Raw genomic sequence first — 14,765 nt, forward strand, 5'->3', positions numbered from 1 at the left:
GTGTGTGTGTGTGTGTGTGTGTGTGTGTGTGTGTGTGTGTGTGTGTGTGTGTGTGTGTGTGTGTGTGCGCGCGCATGCAACACTTAGCTTTCCTGTAACTGCAGCACAGGACTGCGTGAATGCAAATTAAACGCAATACACAACGACCAAAATGGAAAGTACTTTACATTCTCCACTAAAGATCCATGCTGCAAGGCCCACTGAAGTGTAGTCGTTGCTCATGAATATTAATCGCTCGACTCGATGTTACGCAACTTGTTGCCTGACTGGCATACGCTGTGCGCTAATCAGCTGGTGAATCAAACAATCTGGCCAAACCATGGCTCATGAATATTTAATAAATTAATTGACTGGTTGCTCCCGGAAGGCTACCGGACAACATCTGCACAACCTAAGCAATATTTCATGCATCATGCCTTCGTTTCACATTTCACATGTTCTTGCATTCAACAGAATAAGACATGTAATTAAAAGGCAGATTATTTTTAACTTCATCTATTCATACGTTTGAATCTGTAGCACTACTGCAAACAAATTATATTTCATAGTTGTGAATGAACTATGGTATACATTTATTGCAATGAGCTAAAAATACTTTGAGCACTGAGTATGAGTTCTGTAACACAAAATAATATGTAGAAAACTCATCTTACTATTAAATCTAAACAAATACAGTGAATCTGATTCACAAGGAACAACTCTTTTGAATCAATTCTTTTAACGGCTCATTCAAAAAATTGTAGATACATTTTGCATAAATAGTATACTCGTAATGAGTATGAATACTATGAGTACAACAGAGTACACTTGTTAAAACAACAAAAATTATTTTAATGAATTCTTAAAGATGACTCGACATGCTAAGTTTATCCGATTTAAATGCATTATATGAGTACTTTGGCGAACACGGTCTGATTCATAAGAGATGACTTATGAACCAATTCTTTTAATGAATCATTCAAGATTACTCAACATGACAAGTGCAAGAAATATAACTATAGGAGTCCTTTAAGTAACAAGTATGAATACTTTTATGAAGCACAAAATAATAGCTAGAAGAAGCAGTGAATTATGATTCACAACAAAAAAAAGAAACAATGAATTGGTTCTAATGACCCAATTATTTTAATGAATCATTCAAGATAACTCAAAATACCAAGTTCTAAAAAAAGTATGAATTTTGTAGTATCAGGCAGTAAGTTCATAAATGAGTATGTGAGTACTTCGAGTACTGAATACTATTTTGTAGCTTAAAACAATTGCTAGAAAACACGCTTTCTGTTGAAACAATGAACACGCAGTGTGACCAGGGAAGTCTGATTCACATCAAATGACTCTAATGAGCCTGTTATTTTTAATTCATGATTAAAGATTAATTAGCATGGCAAGTGTAACAAATTAATATTAGGCAGTACATATGCTCGTAAATGACTAGATTATGAATACTTTGACTACCGAGTACTATGCAGCACAAAATAATGGCAAGGAAGATTATCTTTCTACTGAAAAATCAAATGTTTTTTGTGACCAGTGAAGTCTGATTCATAAATTACTTTTTTAAACCAATTATTATAATAATTCATTCGAGATAACACAATATGCCAAGTGTAATGTGCATAAATAATATGGTAACACTTTACAATAAGGTGTCATTTGTTAACATTAATTAACTAAAGTTAGCATTACCTAAGATTAATAAATGCTGCTGAAGCATTGTTCATTCTTAGTTTGTGTTAAATGTTAACTAATGTTAACCAATGAGCCTTATTGTAAAGGGTTACCCATAATACTTTAAGTACTTTGACTTTCCTCTCTGCATGACAAAAACGAGGTGATTCATTGCAATCCCGACCGACAGAATTAATATTTAATCAGGAAAGCAGTGGTATTTGCAGATATTTTCTTTATTTGCTATATCGAGCCGTTTTGTCTATCTTCCTTCAGGACTCCTGTGCGGGTTGTTTGTTTTGGGATGCAAGCGGAATGCTGAATGCATACGGAATGTCGGACGCATGTTGCCAAGGTAACAGTGTGATATTTACCATGTCGTCTAGGATGGAGAGCAGAGGACAGACGGGAAGAGGACAGGTGAAGAGTGGGCCGAAATGTCAGGGGAGTCGAGCAAACACTGTAAGCTGGGAGACGGGTATTTTTGCATCGTCGTGGCGTCACGCTGAACCTGGAGGTCAAGGAGATGGCGGAGCACAGGACTTAATACGCCCACACACAAACGGACATGTCAGCCACATTAAATGTCAGTGGCGTGGACGGATCTGGCCTTTCAAGGCGGACAGAGTTAGCAGCTGAGGTCATTTGGAAGGGGAAATAATGTTTCTTGTTGGTTTTGGCACACCATAGGCCATTATAAAAGGGACAGTTCACCTAAAAATAAAAAAAATACAGTCACTTACTCACCCTACACTGGTTCCAAACCAATTTCTTCTTTTGAACGCGAATAAGATACTCTAAAAAATGTTAGTATCTAAATAGTTGAAGGCAGGCAATGACTATCTTTTTTTTTTTATCTCCCATACTATGGAAGTCAATGGCTACCATGGACTGTTTGGTTGCCAGAATTTAACAGCTAATAAAATGTTTGAAACAAATGTAGGGTGAGGAAATTACGTTTATGTATTTTTGGGTGAACTATCCCTTTAAGCTTTCTGGGAGGTTCTTGTGTTTTATAAGAGAAACCACACTTTTCGGAGTTACTTTTGAATTGCTGTAGTATGTTAAACAAGAAATGACTATTTTGACTTTCTGCTTCAAAATCACATTTAATTTGACGCGTCACTTGCCATTTCTTAGTAGCTAATTACTTGTGAAATTCACTTGCAATTTTAAAGCCATTTTTGTTTGCTGTAGATGTCAGAGTGTGTAGAGGGGAAAAAAAGACGTACTAATTTAGGCTTCAGTCTCCGGATGAACCGGGGGAAGCGCAGCAGTTTGTTAACATCAGTCGTTAATCTCACAGCAGTGAAGAAAGGCGAAGTATTGTAGTCAAGCTCATCGTCTCAATTTCATTAAATAATTCATTGGCCCTCTTTTCCATGCGTTCTGTCTCAAAACAATACTGGGCAATACAAACAACAACATTCACACTGTTTGATTGGGCCAAACAAAATTGCACATTAATATTTCATCCGGCTCTTCGCACCAGCAACGATTCATTGGAAAGTTTTCAAAAGCAGATCTTATGAAACAACAGCGCAGCTCTATGGAAAAACAACCGGACATATATGAGTTCAAACCTGGTTAGCGGGGCGCCGCGGACCCTCAGGCCTCTGTTAGACCAACACAATAGTGTTGGGGGTGAAGGGTCAGTGCTAAAGTACGAAACTTCGCCAATACCAAAACTTGTGCCACTGAAAGACAATATTTCATACTTGCAGTCCTTCCAGTTTATGTTGGAAATTCATATAAAATTACACGGCGCGCTCTAGTAAACTGTGTTATTTTTCCCCCTTCTGCACTGAGAGTTTGGCGAAAGTTGTCGAGACATCGTCTTTGCTGGAGACAGTGGTTTGGCAGATGCTTTAGACTTTCATTCTGAAACCAGCAAACCTTCAAACGTCGTGTGTGCTGAGCCATTATTACATTTTCCAACTCTGCTTACAACTTCCACAACACAGTGTGCTAAAGCCATAAGCCTCAAGAAGCTGTATGGGACATTCTACCACATGGAAATACGAGGAAATTCTTGGGCATTAATTATGGCTTTTTTTATTGTCCAATTGGCATATTAATACATAATGTGCAGTCACACGTGCACATGGATCTGCATTTTATAACAGCTTGAGGATCATGTTCATCCAATAATAAAAAAAAAAGAAATAAAATCTAATAAATAAATAAATCTAACTAACCCTAATGTTCTTACTCTGCGAGGAAACAATAAACAAAACTGATTAAGTACAAGTAGCAGTATAATTGGAAAGAATACTGGCAGTAGAATTTAGCCCAACATGTTTTTTACTCTTCATAAATCTAAACGCCTGTACCTCTGCAACACAGTGTGCCGCAGCGATGCTGTTCTCTTCCGGCTCATTTTCCTGCATGCAGTGAATCTCAGTGAACCTCGGCCTCCCGCTGCTCTGCTGTGCAGCCTGTGGTGAGCGGCGGGTCTGTCTGTGGGTGGATGAGCGGCGTCTCCTTCCCTCCGCTCGCTCCTCTACGCCCACGCCAGCACTCATCTCTCCGGGACAAAGCGCCGTGATTCAGGCTCTGCAGTCGGGTCATGCTCGGCGTGTTTTACCAGAGCTGGATTCTCAGAATATCTGTGTGCTATCTGGTCCGATGTATGATTCAACGCAAACCGTGTCTCTGTTTTGACCGCTGGGAAAGGTTTCTTTGAGCGAGCAGATTCCAAGATTACTAAAGTGGCTGCGGACAGGTTGATGGGAATATAACCTGGCGTCTTGCTAACCCTTCAATCGTTGATGGGTTTTAAATCCGAGCATGCAGCCTCGGCGCTCCCCTGCGATGCTGGGACTTAATCACAAACGCGCTCGGATGAGCCTCACGCACAACATGTGGATTTTCTTACGCAGTTCAAGATTTCCAGCCGGTCCCTAATCCACAGATGACAAAGTCTATCCCTCGACTCAAAAAACACTGCAACTGTAAATGCAGTGGAGGGAAAATATACGCACCACAATCTTGGCTTTGGGACTGTACCACATATTACCAGACAGACTAAGAAAAGACAAGTTTTAACATTGTGGCAAAAGCTAAGCAACCAACAACGACAACAAAATAGCATTGTAAAAACATAAAACTAAAAAAAGTCTATGTTGACAAATAACAAAACTGACAAAAGTTGTTTAAAACTGGTTTAGTTTCCATTTGATGCTGGTTTTGATGAGGTTTTTTTACAGGTTAGTTAGAATAGAAATGAATAAGCTTTTATATATGAATCCAATAATAATAATAATAAACCAACATTCATATAAACAAAAATCAGCAGGCTACATACAAATGGGACTCAATTAAGAGGTGTTTGTGAGCAACAGAGCAGCATGATTCGAGAAATTGAGTTTTTTGTGATTTTGTAGGTTAAAAAATACTAGACAGCTAAACAAAATCTCATGGAATTTAAGAATGGAACGATTCAATGACTCACTCTTTTAAGATTTACTCGTTTCATTACTAGATTAATCAGTATTTTTGAATTAATCTTTTGAATGAATGATGCAAAGATACATATATTTTTATAACAGCCACCTAAAAGTAAAATACACAGGAATTTTAGGTGGAATTTAAATTTTCATTTTACAACAAGCATCCGATTCCTCACCTTAAGTTTCCAATTCTTGAACTGCAATTGATTGCCAATCCTATTCATGATTCAGTGAGGGAGTCAGTTGTAAACCCGCTAACAGAGTCTGATTCAAAACACTCACTCACAAGCGCAGTGAACGGGTGAATCTTTTTGACTGCTTCATTAAAAAGAATCTTTTCCCGCTTGTTTACCGGTGCTTCTTGCTGTGTGCGGGACACATGCGAGTCTATCACTGTCATGAATGGTTTATAAAATTGTATTTTGTCACATTCACAACAATTCTGTTCACATACTGAGGCCCTGCAGTGCAGACAAATGATTCATAACACAAAAGTGTCAGAATGACCCGTCAAAGGTGTATTTCGTAATTTGTCAAAGACTTGATTAATCACTGCCATGCAAGGAGACCTGCATCGAGGAGAAATGTAAAAGTAGCTCACAAAACAACCCATATCTCACAAAAACAGATTCAAAATTACTCCAGGAGCAAAATAATGATCGCTTAGCACCAGAAATGTAATGCATAACAGCCATTTTGTCAACTTTGCCTTTAGACCGCATTCACACTTCATAATTAAAACCTGACGACCGTTGCTCGAGTTTAGGGTGTCAATCAGAGTCTGTTCAATCGCTCACTAATGGACTTCATTTGCATGTTGTGAGCAGACGAACATTTAAATAATGAGTTAGCGCTACCCAAATATGTCATTTCCTCTCAGACGTCTGTGAGCAACAGACTGCAATCATATATATTAGTCTGAGAGCACAAAAGGTTTCACAAACGGTTTCAGCATGAGTGGCCACATCCATTACGCTCATTGAGAGTCCACATTTCCATACCGAATTGCGGACTCTAAATGATCACATTTAGTTACGCAATAGTCTTTTATAGCCAGAACCGAAATCCACTAACTTTCGCTGTAAAAATAACTCGAGGGTTCCCACACAAACTTTACATTAGAGCTTCGCCTGCTGTGCGCTGTTTATTTTGGACAGACTTCACTTTGGTACCATCATGAGACATATTACCCGTAACCACCCATCCTTAGCGTGCATACTAGGTCATACGTGAAAAAAAAAATCCTATATTTGTCTTCTACTAAACACTAGCACTCGTAAAGAACCGGTTTTAATGATCTGACTAAACAGCAGCTGTTTTCAAGCAGTGCTTAATGTTCATCCTCATACGAGAGTCTGTTTTTAAGAATAAATCCCTGCATTAATCGTAGATGATCATAGCAAAAACAATACCTTTAAGGCAAGAAAGCAACAAGAAACATCTAGTAACAGCATCGTATCTCACACTAGTTTTATGTAGATTTATGCACATTCCAATGGCACCCTACAACTAGAAAGATAAATACAGAAGTGAAAAACGGCGCAGGATGCAAATCATAACATTTTTAGCAATATCTTTAACTGAATTATAAAGGATAACAAGCTGAAAAACGGCTGTAAAACACTGAATAATCAACCTTCAAGGCAAACGGAAAATTCAAAACAATCCAAAACTTACTGCATAATAAATACACAACACATTTTTAATGTGTCTGTAGTGTGTGTGTGTGTGTGTGTATATATATATATATGATGCAAAAAGTGAAACTTTCATATATATATTTGTTTCATTGCATGTAAAGTAAAACTTTGTAAAGTATTTGTTGTAATTTTGATGATTCCAGCTTACAGCTCATAAACGTCTAAATCCAGTATCTCAAAATATTTGAAATATTTATATTTGAGTTCTATTAAATGACCATCACTACAATAAAAATTCCAGGTATCTCTTTTTCTTTGATTCCACAATAACGGGGGAAGACTTCCGACTTGGACATGGTCCAGATCCATGATCAGTGACTCCCTCAACAAAGAGGTCAAGTCACAGAAGGTCTTTACTGAAAGGAGCGTCTGCTCAGAGTGCTGTATCAAAGCATGATAAATGCAAAGTTTACTGGAAGGTAGGAAAAGGTGTTCAAGGGGATGACCGCAAGCTTGAGAATACTGCCAAGCAAAGCCGATTTAAACACTTGGGAGAGCTTCACAAGGACTGAACTGAAGCTGGAGTCAGTGCATCAAGAGTCTCCACGCTCAGACATCTTCAGGAAAAAGGCTAACAAATCACTTCAGAAACAGAAACAACACCAGGTTCATCCGTGTTTCTCTCTACAAACAATCAAGTTGTTTAGTTAATTCAAAAATACCAAGTTTACTACCTCGTTGCTAAAAAAGTATCATGTAGCGATCTAGGCTAAAATGCATTATATATCTAATAACAGTCACAGGGCACACACATATATTACGTAAACGAAAACATTTATTTTGAATGCGATTAATTGCTTGACGGCACTAGTATGCATGTACCCGAACCTTTACTGAGGCAGCTTGCCGCCTCATTTTGAAAATCTGGGGCACATTAGTGGATGTATGCGTGTCCGCTCGCTGACACTGAGGATCCAGGGCAGAAAAGGCATGTGTTAGATTGTATATTGACAGGTCTTCGTCTACTACTCGCAGCAGTAGCTCATGAGCACCGACTCCCAGCGCTGAAAAGAGCTAGCTCAGAGGGTCTGGAGAGGCTAGGAACGCTGAAAGAATGAGGCCGCTCAGCGTGATGGAGAGTGAGAGCTCATCTGTGCAGCATAATTGTGTGCTGCTGACTGCCATGTGTGACAATTGTGCTGCGCGGCGCAAAAAAAAAAAAAAAAAAAAAAAACGTCCCATTGTGCTCCGCTACACAAGGATGTCATACACAGGCAACGGCCTTGTCCAGATCTGCCACTGTATCAAAAAGTATCATTATGTAAGTCATTGGCCGCCTGCTAGCAGGGTCGTATACCGTTAACATGACACGTCCATTAGGACAAAACCCTAGAGTGCCGTCCGTCCGTCTAAAACAGCCTCTGTTTTCTTGCTCAAGGGTCTGATGTGTGTAATCGTAAGCTGATTGGCCACAGCTCTGCTGGATACAGTCACGGAGGGTTGACCGCGTGGATTTTCTGCTTTACAGATTGGATGGAAATGCGGATGGGATTAGGTGAATGAATGCTTGCAAGCTACATAAACCCTAATTGGACAAGCCAAGTATTTGGTATGATAACAATTCTTTCAACACACACACACACAAGGTATAGAGCTAAATTCATTTGTTATCAAATGAATGTTATTGAAGTCAAACGTGCGAATAATTTAATGACTCAATTAGTCACTTGTTTTGGAATTAGCAGTTTGAACAAATCAGTTTAGCAAATGATTTAGTCTTGTAAAGACAATACAGTCACTTGTTTTGATCATGAATGCCTTGGTGTTCAACGATTCAGTGTTTTTGAATGAATTAAATTTTTAAAGACAATTCCAATTACATTCACAAATGAATCAGTTCTTCTGAACAAACTGATTGAGTGAGGGATTCATATGACTCACTTATTGAAACGATATACGAGTTATATATTATAAGTCACTTGTTGTGTTTATTGTTTCCTTCCTGAATAAATCAGTGCTGTTGAAATAATTGAGTGATTGATTCAAAACACTCAATTACAAAGACAACCCTCTGCCCAATTCTGAATGAATCAGTGATGCAGAACAAATGAGTGAATGATTTAAATGATTCACTCATGAACAGTCACTTCTTCCATTCCCGAATAAATGGATGTTGTTGCATAAATTGATTGAGCGAATGAATGAAAACAGTCAAAGTCAATCACTTTATCAATTCACGAACGAATCAGTGTTATTGAACTAATCGATTTGGTATAGCACTCAAATGATTCAAAGACAGTCACTTGTTCAATTTCTAAATCATTCAAGTGAATGGTTCAAAAGGTTTCATTTATAACAATCAGTATCGCTCAATGAGTCGATCGAGTAAATGACTAACTCAAAAAGACGACCACTTGTTCGGTTCAGTAATAAATCACTCTAGAAGAACAAATCAATTGAGTGAATTCACTCATTTAAAGAACTACTGGTGCAATATAACCTGCTTAATAGGCAACAATGTGCAAGCTAAAGTTGAAAACAGCAGTCAAAACAATATAAAGAAGATATGCATGTTTATATTATTTTGTGAGTGTCAATTTATATTGCATTTAAATTTGAAAAGCTGAGGCCGAAGTAGATAAATGTCTAGCAAGGATGCTCATCCAGGATCATGCCCTACTTGTGTAAATCACGTTAGGACATCGGCATTACTGCATATTAGACCTTTATTCCTCACTCTATGCCTCATTTGATTGCACTATGTGGATGTATGGTGGTGTTTTATGAGCAATTTACATTTAATACGGCGTCTGTCTCCGCACCCCAATTCACCCTCAGGGACCAATAAACTACGTCTATCCATCTCCATGAGAAAATCCCTGCTAAAGTGCAGGCACTTATGACACAGACACATCCGGAATAGAAAATCAAGTCTGAAGGAATCCGTCAGCACGCTGGCCGACAACTCTCAGAGCGCTCCGAAAGATCAGGATTAAGACGTGTTTTTTCGACACTAATTAAACACGGGAAAATCAACAGCTTCTGTTTGTGCTTTCCTAGTAATTTGGGGAAAGAAGGGCAGGAAAATCCACAGAGGACAGAGTTGATACGACTGAGGCCGGAGAGATTAGAGAGACAGATTGGTGAAGGGCGCCTCGCCAGAGCCGCTGATAAGATGCCTCAACTAGTTGCGAGATGAAAGGAACCGAGAAGGAACAGCCTCGCAAAGTGGGAACAAGACTTAGACCAGGCCTGCGGAACGGATCCCGACATATCAGAGTACCTGTGATGTGCAATGTGCACCGAGCGACACTGATACCCAGCGGCGTAACAGAAGGATGCAAAACCAATGCATGTTGTTTGTCAAGCGTGCATCAATCACGTCTTAAAAGGAAATGTGAATTATTGATGCATCACATTGATCCCGTCACATTACCGAACCTGTCAACGCGACACCAATTACCGCCTCAAGAGCTGCAAAAAGAAACATGCATCTCCATGTCGGCATTTATGGCTGAAGCAAGCAAACATAATGCAACCGTTTTAGCCCTCGATGAATCCTGCACCACCAGGCAATAAAAGCTGGTTCGCCGCAATAAGCGATTATATAAAGGCCATCTAGATTTGTATCAGTGTGCATTTCATGAGGCTTGGCATTGTAATATCCTCACGGCTGAAAAAAATGAACCACAGCGCCATGATATTAATAACACGGTCGGCCGATATTAGCAATTACGTCTTGATGGATGAGTGTGTTATTGTAGGAGGCGACTGGGACCGATGTGCCGAAATCAAAAAAGACTCGAAATGTTGAACGTTTCGCTTTACTTATGTAAATCCTTCCAGACGAGCAACATCTCCCTCAACGGCTCAATTAACGGGCGCGATTTTAAACGATGTTTCCGTAAAGACGCCGCTGTTCGATGCCTTTGTTGTTGGCGAGGGAAGCGCTGTTCTCCCTCAGGCTCTGGGGAAATATCTGAACTCCGCGTGAGTTTCGTCTCTGCGCTTTTATCGCTGATAAGAGGAAAAAACAAAGTACGAAATCAGCAGAGGATTGCGATGCGAGCGGCGTGCTCACCTTGCCTGGCTGTCGACCTCTCCTCCCTCTCTCTATGTCCCACCGAGGCTTTCAGACGGTCTGACAGGGGTGCGAATGGCTACATACCCCCCCCACCCTAACGTGCTAAAACCCTTGACAGAGTGGAGAATACGAACGCAGCAAGCTGAAAAATGAAAGACGGGGAAGCGAGCTTTGAAATGCCCACGATACGCTAAGTCTGGCGTCCCTCCGGATCACGGCAGGGAGGCCGGTGGATGTTTCAGGATATTTAAAGGCAGTTTAAAGACACGCACGCTTAAAAGAGAAGCACCCGGGCGTTCAAATTCATAAAAACACTTTAGGGTCACATTTGCATGAGGAGACCAGGGCTGTTCCAATTCAACTGCTGAATTTAAATTGACGGATGGATGGAGTGATAGAACAATAAAACGACAGATAGATAGATGGATAGATGGATAGATGGATAGATGGATAGATGGATCGATCCAAGGGCAGATAGATAGATAGATAGATAGATAGATAGATAGATAGATAGATAGATAGATAGATAGAAAGAAATAGAGCCAAGGACTGACATAGAATCAATGACATCTATCTATCGTCCATCCATCCATCTATCTATCTATCTATCAACCATCTATCTATCTATCTATCTATCTATCATCCATCTATCTATCTATCATCCATCTACCTATCTATCTAGTGACAGACAGACAGACACACACAGACAGATAGACAAATAGATATAGATAGATAAAACTGATGGATGGATGAATCCCCAGCTCATCTGTCATGTATACATGTATTCTCTCAAAGACGCTTCACGCGTGAGACGACACACACTGAGCACAAGAAAGTTTTCGCAAGACTGAATGCACGATTGCTGCAGCTTGGACGAATCCTGGCCGACAGCAGAGAAAACACTGCTCAGATCTGACACTGGGTTCAGAAAATATTGGGCTCCTGCGGTTCTGACTCTACAACACATTTCTACGCAGGCAACATCATTATTTTTCCACACAAGCAGCTCCTCAACTTACAATTCAACTGACTTTAATACTTCACTTCTAAAGACACTCCTCAAGAGTCTGAGAGGAAATGAGAAGAAAACTGTTCATTTAATGTTTTCATTTTTGACATGGTATATCATAAAACCAACTTAAATTAAACCGGAAAATGTCAGCTGATGACAAGTGTTCAGAAATTTAACAACAAATCACCACAGTAACTTTAAAAGCTTTGGAAATTAAAAAGAAAAATAAAACTGTAAAAAGCAAATACATCAACTCTAAAACTAACTTAAGATAGCATGCTAATTAAGAACGCAAATTACAATTTTCTTTGAATTTCCAATCCAGTTGTGATGGCAAACAGGAAGTAGAATTAAAATACACTGAAATTCAAAGTTCATTTAACTGCAATAAGAGTACCAGATAAAAAAAAAATAAGCACAATATTTTTTAAAATAAAATTCAAACTTAAGAAATGTAAAAAATAAATAAATAAAACTGTCGGTTTGAATTAAGTAAACAATAAGCACCCTTAAAAATAAAAAAATCATGGCCACATTTTTTTTAATTTCACTGGATGTTATATATAAAAATAACTTTTTTAAAGCTAAAGCTAGTTTTCAAGCCAACCTTTGAATGTAAATAAATACACGCAGTTCTGGATCCTATCATTATCCCTCAGGAACGATCTCCTCTGCTTGCAGAATACCCCGAGTCTCCGAAGAACGGACAAAAAGCCCGGGTTCAAGCCGTGCCGTCAGCCCTCAACTCATTATTCCTCCTCACACAGTCAGAGCGAGCAGAAATACCAGGCCTTATATATCTGGCCTGATTTCCATCGAACTCCTCTAACTCCAGAGCAAACAGCAGTTTAGCGCGAGCCTCCAGAGAGACAGAATGAGCTCGGCGTCTCCTGCACACCTGCGCAGATCTGACAAGACGTGTCTCATTAGCCGCTGCGCGCGGCAGACGGACGGCGGCGCGCGTTAATCACTTCACAAAGCAGTGGGCTGCAATTTAGCGTGAGCCGCTGACTAACACACAGCTTGTTATTTCCTCCTCAATAGGTGATATTCTGCTTTTGTGCGGCGGGATGCTAGATGTTATAATTAGTCCGATTTAGGGAGCTAGGCAAACAGAAGCTGGCGTTGGAGAGCTAAAAATCCCTCTGGCTACGTAACGTGCGCTGAATATCTTCTGGATGGGTTGGGTGAGATAGAGCGAGATCTCCTCTGGGAGAAGAGAGGGGAAGATGGAGCGCCGGGCTGGTTTCTCATGTTATATAATGCTAAACTGCAAAAACCGAAAAGTCTCTGCGACTTTAAGTGCGTGTTTTTATGCTTGTGTGCGGACGCGGTCGCTTTTCACACGCGTGCTTGTTACCCGCGCTGAAGTGAGTCACTGGTGAACAGCATAATGGGTCTCTATACAGTCAAGAATCAAGGACCCTGAAGGGCTTTACAGACAAACTGAAGGCTGAGGCATGCTGGGAAATCATCACAATGAATGTCAGTGTGGCTATATATGCAATAGAATACTAGATAATTGCGTACTGAACATTTTAAAGGTGTGTGAAACAAAAATAATAATAATTAATTTACGTACCGGACAGTAGTATGAGACATAGCTGTCAAATATGATTATTTCAATTGTTTATTACGTAAAAGGAAAAAAAGATCAGTTTACTCTATTATTCTTTTACATGAATAAATATCTACATTTTAAGCGGTCTAATAAAAATTACATTTTAACTTTCTAATAATAATATAAATTAAACCACTGATTCAGTAATGTAAATGAATAATAATAATCTCAGCCTAACAAGAAAAATGCATTTATTAAATAATTAAATAATAATAATAACCATAACAACAACAATTATAATAATAATAACTGACAATTAAATACTGATTTATTGTTTTCTATTTTTTTGTCAGCATTTTTTAGGAAATTTTAAATGAAATTACTGATTTATTAATTTAAACAAGAAAGTAATAATATAGATAAAACAGCCATAACTTTCGGAAGCCCGATAAAAAAGGTAAAAAAAAATAAAAATAATAATAATTAAAAGTGTTTCAGTAAACAGTAGTTATTTTTATTATTACTATTATTAATAAAAACAACATTAAAGTTATTTACTGGTTTATCTAAATTCAGAATTTAAATTAATTCATACATTTTCATAACTTTTGGCAGTCCAGTGAAAACGAACAAATCCACAAAAATAAAAAACTGAACCTATCAGGTGGTATTATTTATAAAGTCACATCTAAAAACGTGCCCAGCTCTGTTCTGGCAAACCTGGCGTTCTTTGCATAATTTGCATACAGTGTACAGTATGCATATAGCCTTCTGCTGGATTTAGTATGGTGCCATGCAAGTATGCTGTTCAGAACACCTCAGTGTTCTGTTCTACTCTATTCAGCGCCTCGGTATCCTCAATCCGGGGTTGACGGATCCTTCTCTCCAGACGGTTTCTGCCTGAGCCGTGTGGAATTTCAAGAGCGCTTCTTAAAAAGAGACGACAGAACTTTTGAATAAAGAAATCTCCTTTGCGTGCGTCTATGCTGGTAATCCATAAGCCTGTGAAAGTTCTACATCAATCCATCAGTCATGAAAGGACGTCAGTGCATTTGCCCTCCTCTGAGTCTCATATGGATAGTTTTATATCGACAGCGACCAAAAATCATTATCCTCTTTCCAAAAGCTCAGCCAGGCAGAAACACATAGACGTTTTCTACATGGCATCCAAAATATGAAGTCAACAACAATAAACATTCCCCAAAAGACGACAGCGAAAGTGATGATTATGAGATACAGGTGAAGACGTTTATACATGCATACACACTTACCGCAGGTGAGCGCTTCATGATAAATCCGGCAGAGATCGTGCGACTTACACAACACGCTCGTGTGTGTGTGTGAGAGA

The 14,765-nt window shown here is 39.1% G+C and overlaps 1 protein-coding gene across 11 annotated transcripts in view; it reads right to left on the reverse strand.

Annotated features, from left to right (window-relative positions):
* The window catches only part of plekha5 (pleckstrin homology domain containing, family A member 5), a 131,114-nt gene that overhangs the window by 61,520 nt on the left and 54,829 nt on the right, over positions 1 to 14,765 (reverse strand). Inside the window, exon 1 of one of the 11 annotated variants that reach the window (XM_043236470.1) lies at positions 14,689 to 14,765. This exon is cut by the window's right edge and continues 68 nt beyond it. The exons of the other annotated variants lie outside the window; for them this stretch is intronic. The gene's annotated coding sequence lies outside the window, so the exon portion shown is untranslated. The remainder of the gene's footprint in view (positions 1 to 14,688) is intronic. 11 annotated transcript variants of the gene reach the window in all.

The sequence above is a fragment of the Puntigrus tetrazona genome, chromosome 4 (genome assembly GCF_018831695.1).
Source record: "Puntigrus tetrazona isolate hp1 chromosome 4, ASM1883169v1, whole genome shotgun sequence".
Classification (NCBI taxonomy): Eukaryota; Metazoa; Chordata; class Actinopteri; order Cypriniformes; family Cyprinidae; genus Puntigrus; species Puntigrus tetrazona.